Consider the following 15270-nt stretch of genomic DNA (forward strand, 5'->3'; position numbering starts at 1 on the left):
CCAGTGCCATTGATCAAAAAGCCAAAGGAGCAATCATGGTCAATCACTGCATCAATCACTTATTCATTAGGTAAGTATCTACCTTCTGCTCACACGTGAGACTGGCTTCTCTAGTGATAGGTTTCCTGTGTTCTGTTCTGTGTACACCTGACATTGTGTAATCCTTAAAATTTGAGGGGCAGAGCTGATGGTAATAACATTAGATGCTTGGAGATGATCGGCACCTCTGATCTCACTAGCAAGCAACGTCTCTTCCAAACCACCCAAACACTTTCATAATATTGAAGATCTGCAGTGAGCTAGTGTGTGTCTTTGGTGAAGTCATGAAAGCATTTTGTAACCCAGAGACTTTAGACATCGTTATTTAAGCAATTAATAGCATTTCAAAAACATTTAAATGGCTAAGCTGTATACTTCCTGGAATTGCATGAGTCACAGTTGTCTTGGTTTGGTTCCTCCTTTCCTTTCCTTTCATCTCCTACTTCTTGAAGTATGAGTGGGTTATCCTTGTGTGTGGCCAGCCCTGACTTTGCCAAGCAGAGTACTGAACTAACCCTATTCTTTTCAATCCTCTGCTGACTTCTGTAATGAATTGAGTTTAGACCTGTCTGATTCTCTCAGGATGATGCCTTTTAGGCTTCTTTCTCTCCAGGCTCCTAGTTCATTAGAGCCATCCTTGTGTGGTCTTTTATCTGCTTTTTCTCCATGAGTCTCTAACCTGATTTTCATCTGTGTGCCTGGTGCATAGTAGATGATTCACAAACATTAGTTGATTAACAAATGAGTGATTTAAGGGGAATCCAGATGCCAGATTCTAGAGAAGAATAATGACGTCTTCTCTCTGGAGACTCACCAATGGTGTAGGGTCAGGGAGCAGCAAACTTTATTATTATTATAAAAGGCCAGACACCAAATGCTTGAGGCTTTGTGGTCCTTAAAGTCTCTGCAACTTTTCAGCTTCACTGGCAAAGTAAGAAAGCAGCCACAGACGCAGTGTAAATGAATGAGCATGGCTGTGTTTCAATAAAACTTTATTTACAAAAGACATGCAGTGGGCCCCGACTTGGCCTGTGGGCTTTAGTTTGCTGCCTCCTGGAACAATCATTACCTGTGATATTTTGAGGATGTGATTAGGCAGGATGTGTATTTAAAAAAGAAGAGAGTTTCAAACGGTTCAACAAAAATTAAGACAAAAGGGCAAATACTTACTTGAGAAATATTGCTAATCCAGTAAATTTGATTCCCCTGCTGATGACATGTGAAAGTGAAAGTCACTCAGTCATGTCTGACTCTTTGCGATCCCATGGACTATAGTCCATGGAATTCTTGAGGCCAGAATTCTGGAGTGGGTAGCCTTTCCCTTCTCCAGGGGATCTTAACCCAGGGATTGAACCCAGGTCTCCTGCATTGCAGGCGGATTCTTTACCAGCTGAGCCACAAGGGAAGCCCAAGAATGCTGGAGTGGGTATCCTATCCCTTCTCCAGGGAATCTTCCAGACCCAGGAATCAAACTGGGGTCTCCTGCATTGCAGCCCAATTCTTTACCAACTGAACTATTAGGGAAGCCCTAATAGCCATTGGGGAAGCTGATGACACAGGTGGACGGTTTATTTCAAAATTCAAAGATGAAAGCAAGGATTACTGCTCTTCCTTAAAACACAATACTACTATATTATTGAATACATAAAGAAGAATGGAAAGTTTTTACTTTTCAAAATTGCCATTCTAATGCCAGTTACCTCAGGGCAAGGAGGAAGCCCAACCTCTGTTCAAAGAGCTAACGGAGCATTAGAATCTGTGCTCAAAGGTGAATCCGGAAGCGTTGCTGCTGCCTCTTGTTGTTGTTTGCAGATTCTTTTAATCAACTTAAATCCTGAGCTATTTTAGCAACCTAAGTCAGAACTTCTTTTTCCCCATCTCCCCAGTTGCTTCTCCATTAGATTGTGCTTCACCTGCAGTGTTAGCAGCTCTGTGCTCTCCCTTGTCATCTTGACTCTTGTTCTGCTGGGGGAGGGAGAGTCTCTTTTCTTACCCCTGTGTTATACTTTGGCTTTGGTTGATGGTGTTGGATGCAGTAAGCAAGTACATACATCCAGTGACTTAAAAGCCTGAGCTGGCGTTTAGGCAAGCCTGTGTTTAAATCCCACTCCAGCAGCAGCCAGCTGTATGTGACTCAAGGCACCTTAATTAACTTCCCTAACTTATTTTCTCCTTCATAAAACAAAGGTAATAGTAGTGCCTACCTTACAGAAGTTTTGTGATAATGAAATGAGATCATGAACTTTCTCACCCTTCTCATCCTAGGTAAGTGTTCCATGGAGTTGAATGCTGGTGCTGTGGCTTCTACTACTGCTCTTGCAATTATTGCTGAGAGTTTTTCTTCAGACAAAAGTTACTGGCATTAGGCTTCGAGATCTCCATATCATCACTGTAGGTAATTCTCCTCAATGTGAGGGGTTCCCTAATTATTTGTTTTGGGTAATCAGGTATCAGAAGTCCTGAAGTAGAGATCAAAGCCAACACAGAAGCCAGAGGTACCCAAAATATTTCAAGGAACTGTGTGCTTATTGTTTCCTCTCAAAAAAAAAAAAAAAAAGTCTGGGAGTGTTTTAGCATATTCTAGGACTGTTCCACTCCAGTATTCTTGCCTGGAGAATCCCAGGGATGGAGGAGCATAGTGGGCTGCTGTCTAAGGGGTCACACAGAGTCGGACACGACTGACGTGACTTAGCAGCAGCAGGACTGTTCTAGAGGCTTAGTATTTATTTTTTTATAATTTTAGTTTTTCTTTTTGTCTGTTTAGAGTAAGACCAAAGACTGATGGAACACAAGAGTGTTATTCTCCCTTAAAGCTATAATTTCTTTTTCTGAAAATTCTGCTCAAGGCTTATCTCCTGCAGAAAATTTATCCTGATTAAATGGCTTAGGAGCAACACATGTCAGCAAATGTTCCTTAGTCCTAAGCTGATTTTGTGTCAAATGATTTTTTTTAAAAGAACATTTGTTGTTCATCGTCACCTGGCTAACTTCTCTGCTCCTTCCAGGCCTCTGTTCAGTCATCATGTTCCCCTGGAAATCTTTTCCGGCCCCTAAATGTGACCTCGGTTATCTCTTGGGTGACATAATTCCCCAGCAAAACAGTTATTCCACCGTTTTTCCTCACTTTTCAGCTCTCTGATCATCACCCCCAGTAGGCTGTAGGTACCAGAGGGCAGGAGAACTGTCTTTTTTAGGATGATATTCCAGCAAGTAACACGGTGCATGCTAAGTGCTCAATAAATGCTTGGGAAAGAAGTGACTGTCAGAGGCCTGTCCATTCTGTGTGTTCTAATAATCGGTATCAAGTAAGTCAGTTGGCATGGTGCTGCACTTGTACGAATCAGTACCCATTAATGGTGAAATTCACAAGCTAATCTATCTCATTAGTCATTGGACATACCTAAAAAGGGTCCTGTCCATACAGTTATGAAATTTGTAAATAAGAAAGTACATATATTACTGTAACTGCTGAGATTAGAACCAGCTAATTCTCCAGCTAATTCTGTTTAAATTTTGACATAGTGAAGATGAAAAAAACAGTTTTAAATTGGCAAAAATCAGAATTGTTATGAAGGAAGCATTCTATACAAAAGAATGCTCGTTCTTTTGTGGGGGTTTTTATAAGACATACCTTATTCTAGGAGTGGGACGTGGTCTTACCATTGAGGAGCTTATTAAATGAAAAGTGTTCAGGAAACATCAGTTGAATTTGATTATTTTGGCTTGTCTTTATGTTTTTCTTTAATGACAGAATAATCCTTTTAGCTCTCTCTCCACCCAGAAAAATGTTCCTTTGATGCTTTTAAGGACCCCTTCCTACCCCACCAGACGAAAGTATATTAACAGCAGAGAGGTGTAGATGCAGGAGAGGTGGGGGTGGAAGAACCTGTCTAGTTCCCCTGGGGCTTTCCCTCGATGCTGCTGCTGGCCACAAATGGCCACATACCCCAGGGGAATTGAAAGCAACAGCAGGAGAGTGGGAGCCTTTTTGTGTTTGCTGCCAATTATTAGGTGTGATTGAGTATTTTGAAAGAAACCACTACATAAAAATCGGCATTTGGCTGGTGCCTTATAGAAGTGATCTTTTCTGCCCCCGTTTTCTTTTCAAATGTGTTTGATTCTCTGACATTAGACTCTGCCTACCCCTCTCGTTAGCAGAGGTAGACAGCATTCTTAACAAAAGATGGTCTATAGATATGGGGTGGATGATACTGGGTTTACTGTATTTTTCCTTCTTCAGCTATTATGGGTTTATGTGTTTTTCCCTTGTTCTGTTACAGAGATGCCTTTTCTTCATCTGTTTTTCTTTTCCAGGACCATAACAATCAAAGTTTGTACCACAGAGGCTCTTTGGTTTAGGTTTCTAGTTGTGAAAAATGAGGAATGCCAAAATTGTTTTGCAAGAGTGATCACTGGTCCATTTAACATACTGTATTTTCAGAATACAAGGCAGAATAGAACTTGTTTTTGTGTTTTTACTAAGGGAATCTCTTTACATTTCCTTATTGTGAAAATATCCTGTGAAATTTTGCTTTTCACATTTTTTTCAGCAGAAACACAATAGTAGTTGGAGTGATTCTGAGCAATCACTAATCTTTACCAAAACCTAAAGAAACTCATAATTAAACAATTAAGGAAGCCCCGAGGTTTTTTTTTAGGCAAAACATACACATTGAAAGACCCTTTTAGCAAAATGTTAATCACTTAAAGCCCATTCAGATACAGCAAATGGAGTATGAAGAGTTGCATCCTGCTTTCTACCGATTCTCTGTGTTGGTAATTGTTGGAAATTAAAAGTAGGGGAGCTTGGCTTTCTTTTGGGAGATCATGGGAAGAATAGATAACTATGAAATCCTTGAGAGGAAATACTGATGTGATGCTGTGCAGAAAATATATACTTACAGTCTTTATGTTTTGAGGAAACACAGGGAAGCCTGGTGTGCTGCAGTCCATGGCATTGCAGAGAGTCAGACACAACTGAGCAACTGAACTGAACCCTGCTGTATTTCTAAGACTCTAGGAGCCAATGCACTCACTTCTGTTCCTTTAATCACTTGTACTGGTAGAAAGGCAAACATGGCCTAAGGATCTGTATTTTTATTTTTTAAATTTTGAAAATATGATAACACATTTACAGGAGACTTGGAGAATACAGAACAAAGTTACATATAGTTCTACTATATATTACATTCATTTTTTATGTAGATAAATTAAGACTTTAGTTGGAGTTTCAGTATCAAACCCTCAAAAATTAATAGAGTGAATATACAGAGAAGTAGAAGGATATAGTAGACCTGAAAAGCACTATGAACCAATTCAACACAATTAAGATTTACACAATTTTCACACAGCAGTAGGATACAAATTTAAGACCTATATTTTTATAGAACTGCTTTTTAAGATCAATTTTTCATAGTCGGTTGACATGTTTATATTATTTACTCAATCCTTAAAGGAACATTATTTTAATTTGTTTTTAACACTGGACTGTGAAGTTCATGGGGATGAGTGTTATATCAATTTAGTTCAATGTTGCCTGGCTCAGAGAAGGTGCTGTATATGTACTTAATGAGTTTTAAACAGTGGTAGAATACAAAGATATTTTATGCCAAAAAGTAATTATAATCAATTACCTTTAGTTTAAAATATAGAAAAAACTCTATTCATGCAACCTTGTTATAGATCACCCATTTTCCACTTTTGTTTCAGTAAAATGAAACTTTCTGAAGGAAAGGATAATTTTAAGCATGCTATTGCCTTGTATGATGCTTACTAGCGTAGGAGGCTTGCTTATTGAGAAAAAGTGTTATAGTAGGGATTGCTTAAGATTTGATTTTTTTCTCTATAAAATATTCAATGTCATGTGACCAATCCTTAAAGTATCCATATAGAGAACAGGTGGTAGCATTCCTTTTTCTTTTAAGTAGAAGACAAACTTAGAAAGGTTGCTATTATATAATCATTTGTCTAGCAGGAATTAGAATAAGTATCCTAGAACTGGAAGAGATCTTAGAAATAATCTAATCCTCCCACTGCCAGTCATTTTGCACATAAGGAGATTGGCTCATGGAGATGTTAAGAGATTTGCTGAAGGTCACACAGCTAGTTTTTCCCAGAGCTAGAACCAGAACTTGTTTTTACCCCTTACTTCAAAAACTATATATGTTCTGCAAGGCTGCTATACTGTAGGCCTCGTTCCTTTACTTTAGAACTAGGCTGCAGTTCTTGCATTTGAGAATCAGTTGTGCCTGTTCATGCCTAATATATGTATTATTGAGAACCTACATAGAAACAATGTGGGGAAGTACCTTTGTGACTCTGTGCAGTAGAAATACATGTATAGTAGGCTTGATTGTGTGATATTCAACACTGAATAGAAAGTTACAAAACCAGACACGTAGATCCCCAATCTGAATTTGCCGTCAACTTGTATGAGTTTAGGTGGATCGTTGTTTCTCTGCTGTTGCTAAGTAGCTTCAGTCGTGTCTGACTCTGTGCGACCCCATAGACGGCAGCCCACCAGGCTCCTCTGTCCCTGGGATTCTCCAGGCAAGAGTACTAGAGGGGGTGCCATTGCCTTCTCCAATGTATGAAAGTGAAAAGTGAAAGTGAAGTGGCTCAGTCGTGCCCAGCTCTTCACGACCCCATGGACTGCAGCCTACCAGGCTCCTCCGTCCATGGGATTTTCCAGGCAAGAGTGCTGGAGTTGGGTGCCATTGCCTTCTCTGGTTATTTCTCTAGGGACCGGTTTTGTGCAGTGAGGGGATAGCACTTTGATAATCGCCCGAGGTTCCCTCTGTTCTCTTCCTCCAGCAGTCTGTCAGTGCCCAAGAAAAGTGAGCCTGTATTTTTGAAGCTGTGACTTACGTCCTTTTTAGTCAATCATGGTCTGTGGACTCTGTCATGAATGAGAGGAAGTCTGCTTCCAAGTAAAGACATGACACAGTTGAAGTTGTATCGTAAGAAACTGCTACCCTGGTGGTTTCCCTCATGGTAAAGGAAAAGAAGAGTTCTGGGCCTGAAATTCTACCACATTTGTACTCATTTTTAATGTTTTTTTAATTATAAAGTACAGAAAGAACACATCTGAGTATCATTCTTTTGTTGGTATATATACTTATACATATAAGTACATATATATTCTTTTGGTGGTGGAATAGACTCATAAAACATAAAAAAGTTAACGTTTTATGAGTATATTGTTCAGTTGTCATCACAGTATACTCATAAAACATAACTTTTCTTGAGTAACTAATTTTCATCTTTGGAACATAATAGTAGTTATTATTGAATCTGTGTTTATAGTTGGGCAACATTAGATGAAAACAGAAAAATGAGTATGTGACAAGAAAAAAGTATTGGGCAGTGCTGTCTAATAGATAGCTCCTAGCTGTTTATATCTGCTGAATACTTGGAATAGGGCTGGTGTGAATAGTAAGGATAAAATATACTCTAGAATTGGAAGGATTAGCACAGTAAGAGGAATATAAAATATGTATTTCATTAATTTTAATGTGGATTTTATATTAAAATATTTTGGACAAATTGGGGTAAAATAGGTTATTAAAATTTCTTTTTATTTTACTTTTTAAAATGTGGCTTCTAGAAGATTTGAAATGAATGTGTGGCTCTCATTCTGTTTCTACTGGACAGCACTAGACTATGCTATGGCTTTCTTAATTTTCACTTAGAAAGTCTTTCTTTTGGTCTTTGAATTCTTTTGACTACCAGACCTTAAGAAGGACACTGGATGTGCACTTGGGAGCTTGGGAAGGATAGATGACTGTGAAATCCTTGAGAGGAGCAAGCTTCTCACAGTTGAGGTCATGACTTCTTTTTCAAATTTGTTAGCCGTGATTCTACATTTGTATTTTAGTACTGATTAACTTAGAATGTTCTAAAGTGCAGAGATGAATGTGAGTAGCTACCAATTCATAATCAACTGATTGAAATCAATTGATTTTAATCTCCACAGTACCAGATGTCTTGACTTTTAAAGGGTGCTTCTTTTATAATGCAGCTTGTTGGCTTCAAGTAGATTTAGCCTGAGGTTCTTGCAGTGCCAAAAAAGACTTAATTACCCATAGGATTCCTGATAATAGGGAAATTATAGAAGTTGGAATAGAATAGATGGAATAGATACCCTAAAGGATCATAAAAGGGTTATTACAAGTTTGCCAATAATAACAAAACATTTGAGCAATAACAACTGTAAACTTGTGGGATAACCACTGTCATCATAAACAACCCTTTTGAAAATAGTATTGAATTTAAGTTTTGAGAGTGAAAGCACAGAACACTGATTATGTTAATGTTCAGTATATTTCAATGTTGGTTTAAACTGGGAAAGAATGACTGTTCATTTAACATTATGATACTTAGATTTAGCACATAGTAGAGGTTTTTTCCTATGCGATTAAAAAAGATTACTGCAGTCTTAACAGGGATGAACTAGACAAGCTGAGTGCAGAAGAATTGATTCTTTTGAACTGTGGTGTTGGAGAAGACTCTTGAGAGTCCCTTGGACTGCAAGGAGATCCAACCAGTCCATCCTAAAGGAAATCAGTCCTGAATATTCATTGGAAGGACTGATGCTGAAGCTGAAACTCCAATACTTTGGCCACCTGATGCGAAGAACTGACTTCCTGGAAAAGACTGTGATGCTGGGAAAGATTGAAGGCAGGAGGAGAAAGGGATGACAGAAGATGAGATGGTTGGATTGCATCACCAACTCGATGGACCTGAGTTTGAGCAAGCTCCCGCAGTTGTTGATGGACAGGGAATCCTGGTGTGCAGTCCATGGGGTTGCAAAGAGTTTGGGCATGACTGAGCGACTCAACTGAGACATTTCTAGTGATCAGGAAACAGAGGAGTAGACATGTAAGTCATTTGATGGTGCTAGGCTTGGGGCCCACATCTCTTGTTTTACGGTCTGGCTCAGATGGTAAAAAATCCATCTGCAATGCAGGAGACCCGGGTTCGATCCCTGGGTCTGGAAGAGCCCCCAGAGAAGGGAATAGCTACATAATCTCATATTCTTGCCTGGAAAACCCCATAAACAGAGGAGCCCAGTGGGCTACAGTCCATGGGGTTGCAAAGAGTCAGACACAACTGAATGACTAAGCACACACTGTTTCCATGTTACCAAAGAAATACACTTTCTTGAAGCTACTGTTATTTTTTTAAAAATTATATCACTAAAGCACAAAATCTTTTAATTTTCTAAATCCTCTTGAGTCTTAAATGGGAGAACAAAATGCAGCAAGACCTACCCAGATCCCTCAGTCCTCTGGGAAAGTTATTTGCTCATATACAAACAAGTGTGGAAATAACTGAGAAGAACCAAATACTCTTTGAAAACACTGAAGGGACATCTTGTTTGTTGACTAAAAGGAAGAAATGCTTTCTTGGATAAACTAATAGTAACTCTCAAGGTCAGGGCCTCGTGAAGCTGAAAATAAGCATCAAAGGAAAAGGAAAGGAGGCTTTTGCTTTATATAATAACAAAGAATGATCCTATACTGATTGATAATCACTACCAGGAAAAAAGCTATAAGCTCTGGATATAAAACAAAAAGCAGCCGCTTGAGGGCACTAGAGTAAAGTAAAGAAGAAGTGAAGTCGCTCAGTTGTGCCTGACTGTGACTCCCTGGACAGTAGCCTACCAGGCTCCTCCATCCATGAGATTTTCCAGGCAAGAATACTGGAGTGGGTTGCCATTTCCTTCTCCAGGAGATCTTCCCGACCCAGGGTTTGAACCTGGGTCTCCCACATTGTAGGCAAACGCTTTACTATCTGAGCCACCAGGGAAGTCCAATATAGAAAGGGAAGGCTAATATAGAGATCATAGTGAAGGAAGTGCATCGAATGGAGCCATTGGCTGTTTTCATGACTTTTAAACTTTAGACACAGCATGCAGGTGTATAGGGTGCTGGTGAAGAAATCTACAGTCCTCTTCAGCAGAGAACCAGGAAACTAAATCTGGGGAAACCACAGCCAGAAGACATAAGGGAAATCTTAGAAGTGAAAGAGCTATAAGCCAGACTCCCACATTCTGTCTTTTCCACACAGCTGGCTTACCTGATTCACACATATACAGAACAGATTCAAAACATTTCAGCTAAAGATACAATATTTGAATCAGGGCATAGTTTTCATCTAAAAGTAAACATTTGCTTTTCCAAGTTGAGGCAGAAGACTGGTATGCTAAAACAAAAGAAATAACATTCATAGGAGAAAAACAACAAAATCCAGAGTCTACATCTTAGCATTTATAATGTCAAGGATACACCCCAAAATTACATAACATACAAATAACAAGGACAGTGACGTAGTAGTGTCACTGGAAAAGATCAGTAACTAAAGACCAAGATGGCACAGACGTTGGAAGTAACAGACAATATTTAAAAAACAGCCATGATGACCATCTAGTATGAAGTAAATACAGTATATTCAAAGTGAGTATATAAATAGAAAATCTCTGCAGAAAAATAGGATAAAGAATTAATGGAAATTCTAGAATTGAAAAATACAATATCTGAAAAGAAAAAAGATACTCCTGATGGGCTAATAGTCAAATAGAGTTGACAGAGGAAAAACTAAGGGAATGTCAAGGTAGATTAACAGTAACTATTTGATATAAAGGTCAGAGACAACGGCTTCCCTGGTGGCTCAGACGGTAAAGCGTCTGCCTGCAATGCAGGAGACCTGGATTCAATTCCTGGGTCGGGAAGATCCCCTGGAGAAGGAAATGGCAATCCACTCAGCACTCTTGCCTGGAAAATCCCATGGAGGGAGGAGCCTCATAGGTCACAGTCCATGGGGTCGCAAAGAGTCAGACACGACTGAGTGACTTCACTTTCACTTTCTTTCACTTTCAGAGACAACAGATTGACATAAAAATGAACAGAACTTCAGAGATCTGTTACATAATATTGAATAGTTTAATTTATGTGTATTTGAAGCTCCAGAAATAGACGAGAAAAACAATGGAGTAGAAGAAAGTATTTAAAGAAATCACAATCAGTATTTTCCCAAATTTGATGGTAGAAGCTGAGTTTAGAGACATTGGAGCCAGAAGACTGCAGAACAGCATGTTTATATGCTGAAGGGAAAAAAACAAAAACTGTCAACCTAGAATTCTATATCCACCAACAATAATCTTTAACAATTAGGGCAAAATAAAAATATTTTTTTAGATAAAAGAGAGGTACCAGTGTTGCTTCTCCACAAACTAACAGTGCAAAAATAAATAAATTTAATAAAAATTTTTCAGTCTGAAGGGAATTAATACCAGGAGGAAAATTTGATCTTAGTAAAGCAATGAAAAACATTAAAAATGATAAATAACCTTGTAAATTAAAAAATGATTATGTTTCTCTTTTTAAAAACAATTCATTTGTTTAAAGGAAATTATAAATTGCATTTATTGTGTTTATAACCTATGTAAATATATGTAACAACTACAGAATAAAGGAAAAGGAGGGTTGATGGTAAAAGGAGGTTCAATACAGTTGCAAGGTTTTTATTTTGTAAAATAGTACAAAGTTTCTCTTTTGTTAAATAGTACAGTGTTAACTAACTATAAGATGACTGGAAATTTAAGGATTTATCCCTAGAGCACAATTTCTTAACTTTGGTAGTATTGACATTTTTGGCCAAATAAGTCTTTGTTGTGGGGAGCTGTCCCATGTGTTGTAGAGTATTGAGCAGCATCCCTGGCCTCTACCTGCCAGTAGGACCCCTTCCACCTCAGTTGTGGTAACCAAAGATGCACAGATTATCAAATGTCCCTGGAGACCAAAGTCACTTGTGGTTGGAAAACACACACATACACACAATTCTCTTGATGCTTCAAATTTATGTGTATGCCTACAAAAAGTAAAATAGACTTCCAAAAAAAATACTCAAGTAATCCAAAAAAGAAAAGGTAAGATAAAATTTTAAGATAGGATTAAGAGTAAACCCAACCATATAAAAAATGAAGTATTATTGGGATCAATATTCTAATTAAAATGAGGAAATTAGCAAAATAGATTAAATGAGAAGCCAGATGAAATTATATGCTGTTTACATAGTCGTGTACTTGAAATACCAGAAATACATGCAAAAGATGTGCTTAGTTCAAATATCAGGATAGTTAGGTTGAAGTAAATAGATGGAAAATGTGTCTGACAAACAGGAAAGAGGAAAAAGGCTCAAGACAGATAAATTTAAAGAACAAAATATTGCCAGAGGTAGAAACATTTCCTTATGGTATATAGGTCATTTTATCAAGAATATGTAACAATAATAAATACATATGCATTTAATAAGAGAGCTTCAAGATATATTTCTTCTTTTAATTCTGTTAATATAAAATTAATTTGTGTTAAAGGGATAAATATATAATTCCACCAAGCTGGAGATTTTAACACCATTGTTTTAGCAAATGATATTACCGGTGTACAAAGTATTAGCAAAAAAAAGAAGAGCTATCCACATAGAAACAGCTTTGACATAGATGATTATTATAGAGTATAATGCCCAATAATTATCGATTGTATATCTACTCAAATGTATGTAATATGTTCTCCAAAATGATATGCTGCTGCTGCTGCTGCTAAGTTGCTTCATTCGTGTCCAACTCTGTGCGACCCCATAGACGGGGGCCCACCAGGCTCCCCCGTCCCTGGGATTCTCCAGGCAAGAACACTGGAGTGGGTTGCCATTTCCTTCTCCAATGCATGAAAGTGAAAAGTGAAAGGGAAGTCACTCAGTTGTGTCCGACTCTTCGCGACCCCATGGACTGCAGCCCACCAGGCTCCTCCGACCATAGGATTTTCCAGGCATAAGTACTGGAGTGGGGTGCCATTGCCTTCTCTGCCAAAATGATGTACTGGGCCATAAATCTGGATATATTTATACATAGTTGACCCTTGAACAACTCAGGGTTGGAGCACCAACCCTCCTCCTAGTGGAGAGTCTTGAGTATAACTTAACAGTTAGCCCTCTGTATCTGCAGTTCTGCATCTTCAGATTCAACCAACTTGTGATTATGTAGTGCTGGAGTACGTATTTATTGGGAAAAAAAATCTGTGTATAAGTGGATACATGCAATTCAAAACCATGTTGTTAAGGATTGTCAATGGTGTGTGTGTCTATATATGTATTTATACATGTTTGTTTATATTTTGATTCATACCTACAGAATTTATTTGTTTTCTGCCTCTAGTTCCTGGCATATAGCTCCTTGTAATTTCCTGAAATGTAGGGTGATAGAAGCCTTTTTTGTTATAATATTCAGTGTTAGTCCCCGGTTCCTGACAAAAGAGCATCTAAGATCCAGGGCATCTTTGGAGTAATGAAAATGTTTCTTTGTATGCCAATGAGATGACTATTGGCCAAGGTCTCTAGATAGCCCCAGGAGGTGGCTGATTGCTGGAGGAACCAACCAAGTGACTAGAGGGTTGGAACTCCCAACTCACAGATCTCCAGAGAGGGGCCAGCGGCTAGAGATTAACTTAATTACCAGCAGCCAGTGGTTTCTTCAATCCTGGCAAAGTATGAAACCTCCGTAAAGACCCTGAATGACGTGGTTTGGAAATCATCCAGGTTGGTGAGCACATCAAGGTTCCAAGAGGGTTGCACACCCCAAGGGCGTGGAAACTCCGTCCACGCATTCCATCCCCATATCTTATCCTACACATCTTTCCATTTGGCTGTTCCTAAGTTGTAGCCTTTTTAATAAACTAGTAACAGTACATTAAGTCCTTTCCTGAGTTCTGTGAGCCAGTTTGGCAAATTATTGAACTTGAGGAAGAGTTTGTGGGAACCCCCAGTTTTTAGTTGGTTGGTCAAAAGTATTTAAGTGCAGGTCATATCCTGGGAATTGATTTGTGTCTGAAGTGAGGGGTGGCAGCCTAGTGGAACTGAGTCATTAACCTTTGGGGTCTGTGCTGACTCCAGGTAGTGTCATAATTGAATTTGTGAACACTGAGTTGGTGTTTTGAGAGTTGGAGAATTGCTCAATGTGAGTGAAAAACACATTTGCTGTCAAATTTGTGCAAGTAAAGGGGGAAAAAGTAATTTCACTTAATTGGAAAATAAGTAAGTTCTAAAAATCAATGATTTATGTTCCCACTATAAAATGGTAGAGAGTAGAGAGCAAATTAAACCTCTGGTAGCAAGGGGGAAAAGGGAAATTGAAAAATTTTAATCAATGAAATAAAGTGAAAAAAAATGGATAAAATTAATGAAAACAGTAGTTGGATCTTTTTGTGGGTAAATAAAACTGATTAACTTGTGCCTACCTAGATTGATGAATAAAATATAAAAGAAGCAAATTGCAGATATTAGGGATGAAAGAGACATATCAGTACAGAGCCTATAGATATAAAAGTCAATATATTTGATAACCAGGATGAAATAAATTAGTTGGAAGACAGAAGTAAGATATAAGACCAAAAAAGATATAAAAAATTATAGACCTAAGTCAATAAAAGAAGCTTAATTCATAAATTAAAACTTCCCAACAAAGAATATTAGAGGCCTTAATGCCTTTACTGGTAAATTCTATTTAAGATATAAGAAATAAATGATACTAATCCTACACAAACTCAGAAAATTGAACAGGTAACTTTCAGCATAGAGTATCAGTCTGAATAAAATGGAGTTGAATTTTTTTTCAAGGAGGTCTGAAAATTAGTGTTTTCTAGAGCATCACTGTCCAATACAATTTTCTGCAATGATGGAAATATCTCCCCACTCTCCAATGCAGTAGTTGCCAGCCACATGTGGCTTTAAGCACTTGAAATGTGGCTAGTGGATCTAATGAAATAGCTTTTTATTTAACTTAAATTTACATAGCTGCATGTAGCTGCTGCTGCTAAGTCACTTCAGTCGTGTCTGACTCTGTGCGACCCCATAGATGGCAGCCCACTAGGCTCCCCCTTCCCTGGGATTCTCCAGGCAAGAACACTGGAGTGGGTTGCCATTTCCTTCTCCAATGCATGAAAGTGAAAAGTGAAAGTGAAGTCACTCAGTGGTATCCGACCCTCAGCGACCCCATGGACTGCAGCCTTCCAGGCTCCTCCATCCATGGGATTTTCCAGGCAAGAGTACTGGAGTGGGGTGCCATTGCCTTCTCCATGCACATTGTAGCTAATAGTTATCATATTAGAACAGCTCTGAAATACATAAAGTTGAAGCATCAAGAGAATGACTGGATGATTTTCAGTAGCCATAGAGTAT

The 15270-nt window shown here is 38.4% G+C and overlaps 1 long non-coding RNA gene across 39 annotated transcripts in view; it reads left to right on the top strand.

Annotated features, from left to right (window-relative positions):
• LOC102401727 overlaps positions 1-15270 on the top strand; it is a 478204-nt gene that overhangs the window by 300781 nt on the left and 162153 nt on the right. The gene's annotated exons all lie outside the window — the stretch shown is intronic.

Source organism: Bubalus bubalis, chromosome 2 (assembly GCF_019923935.1).
Source record: "Bubalus bubalis isolate 160015118507 breed Murrah chromosome 2, NDDB_SH_1, whole genome shotgun sequence".
In the NCBI taxonomy this organism is placed as follows: domain Eukaryota; kingdom Metazoa; phylum Chordata; class Mammalia; order Artiodactyla; family Bovidae; genus Bubalus; species Bubalus bubalis.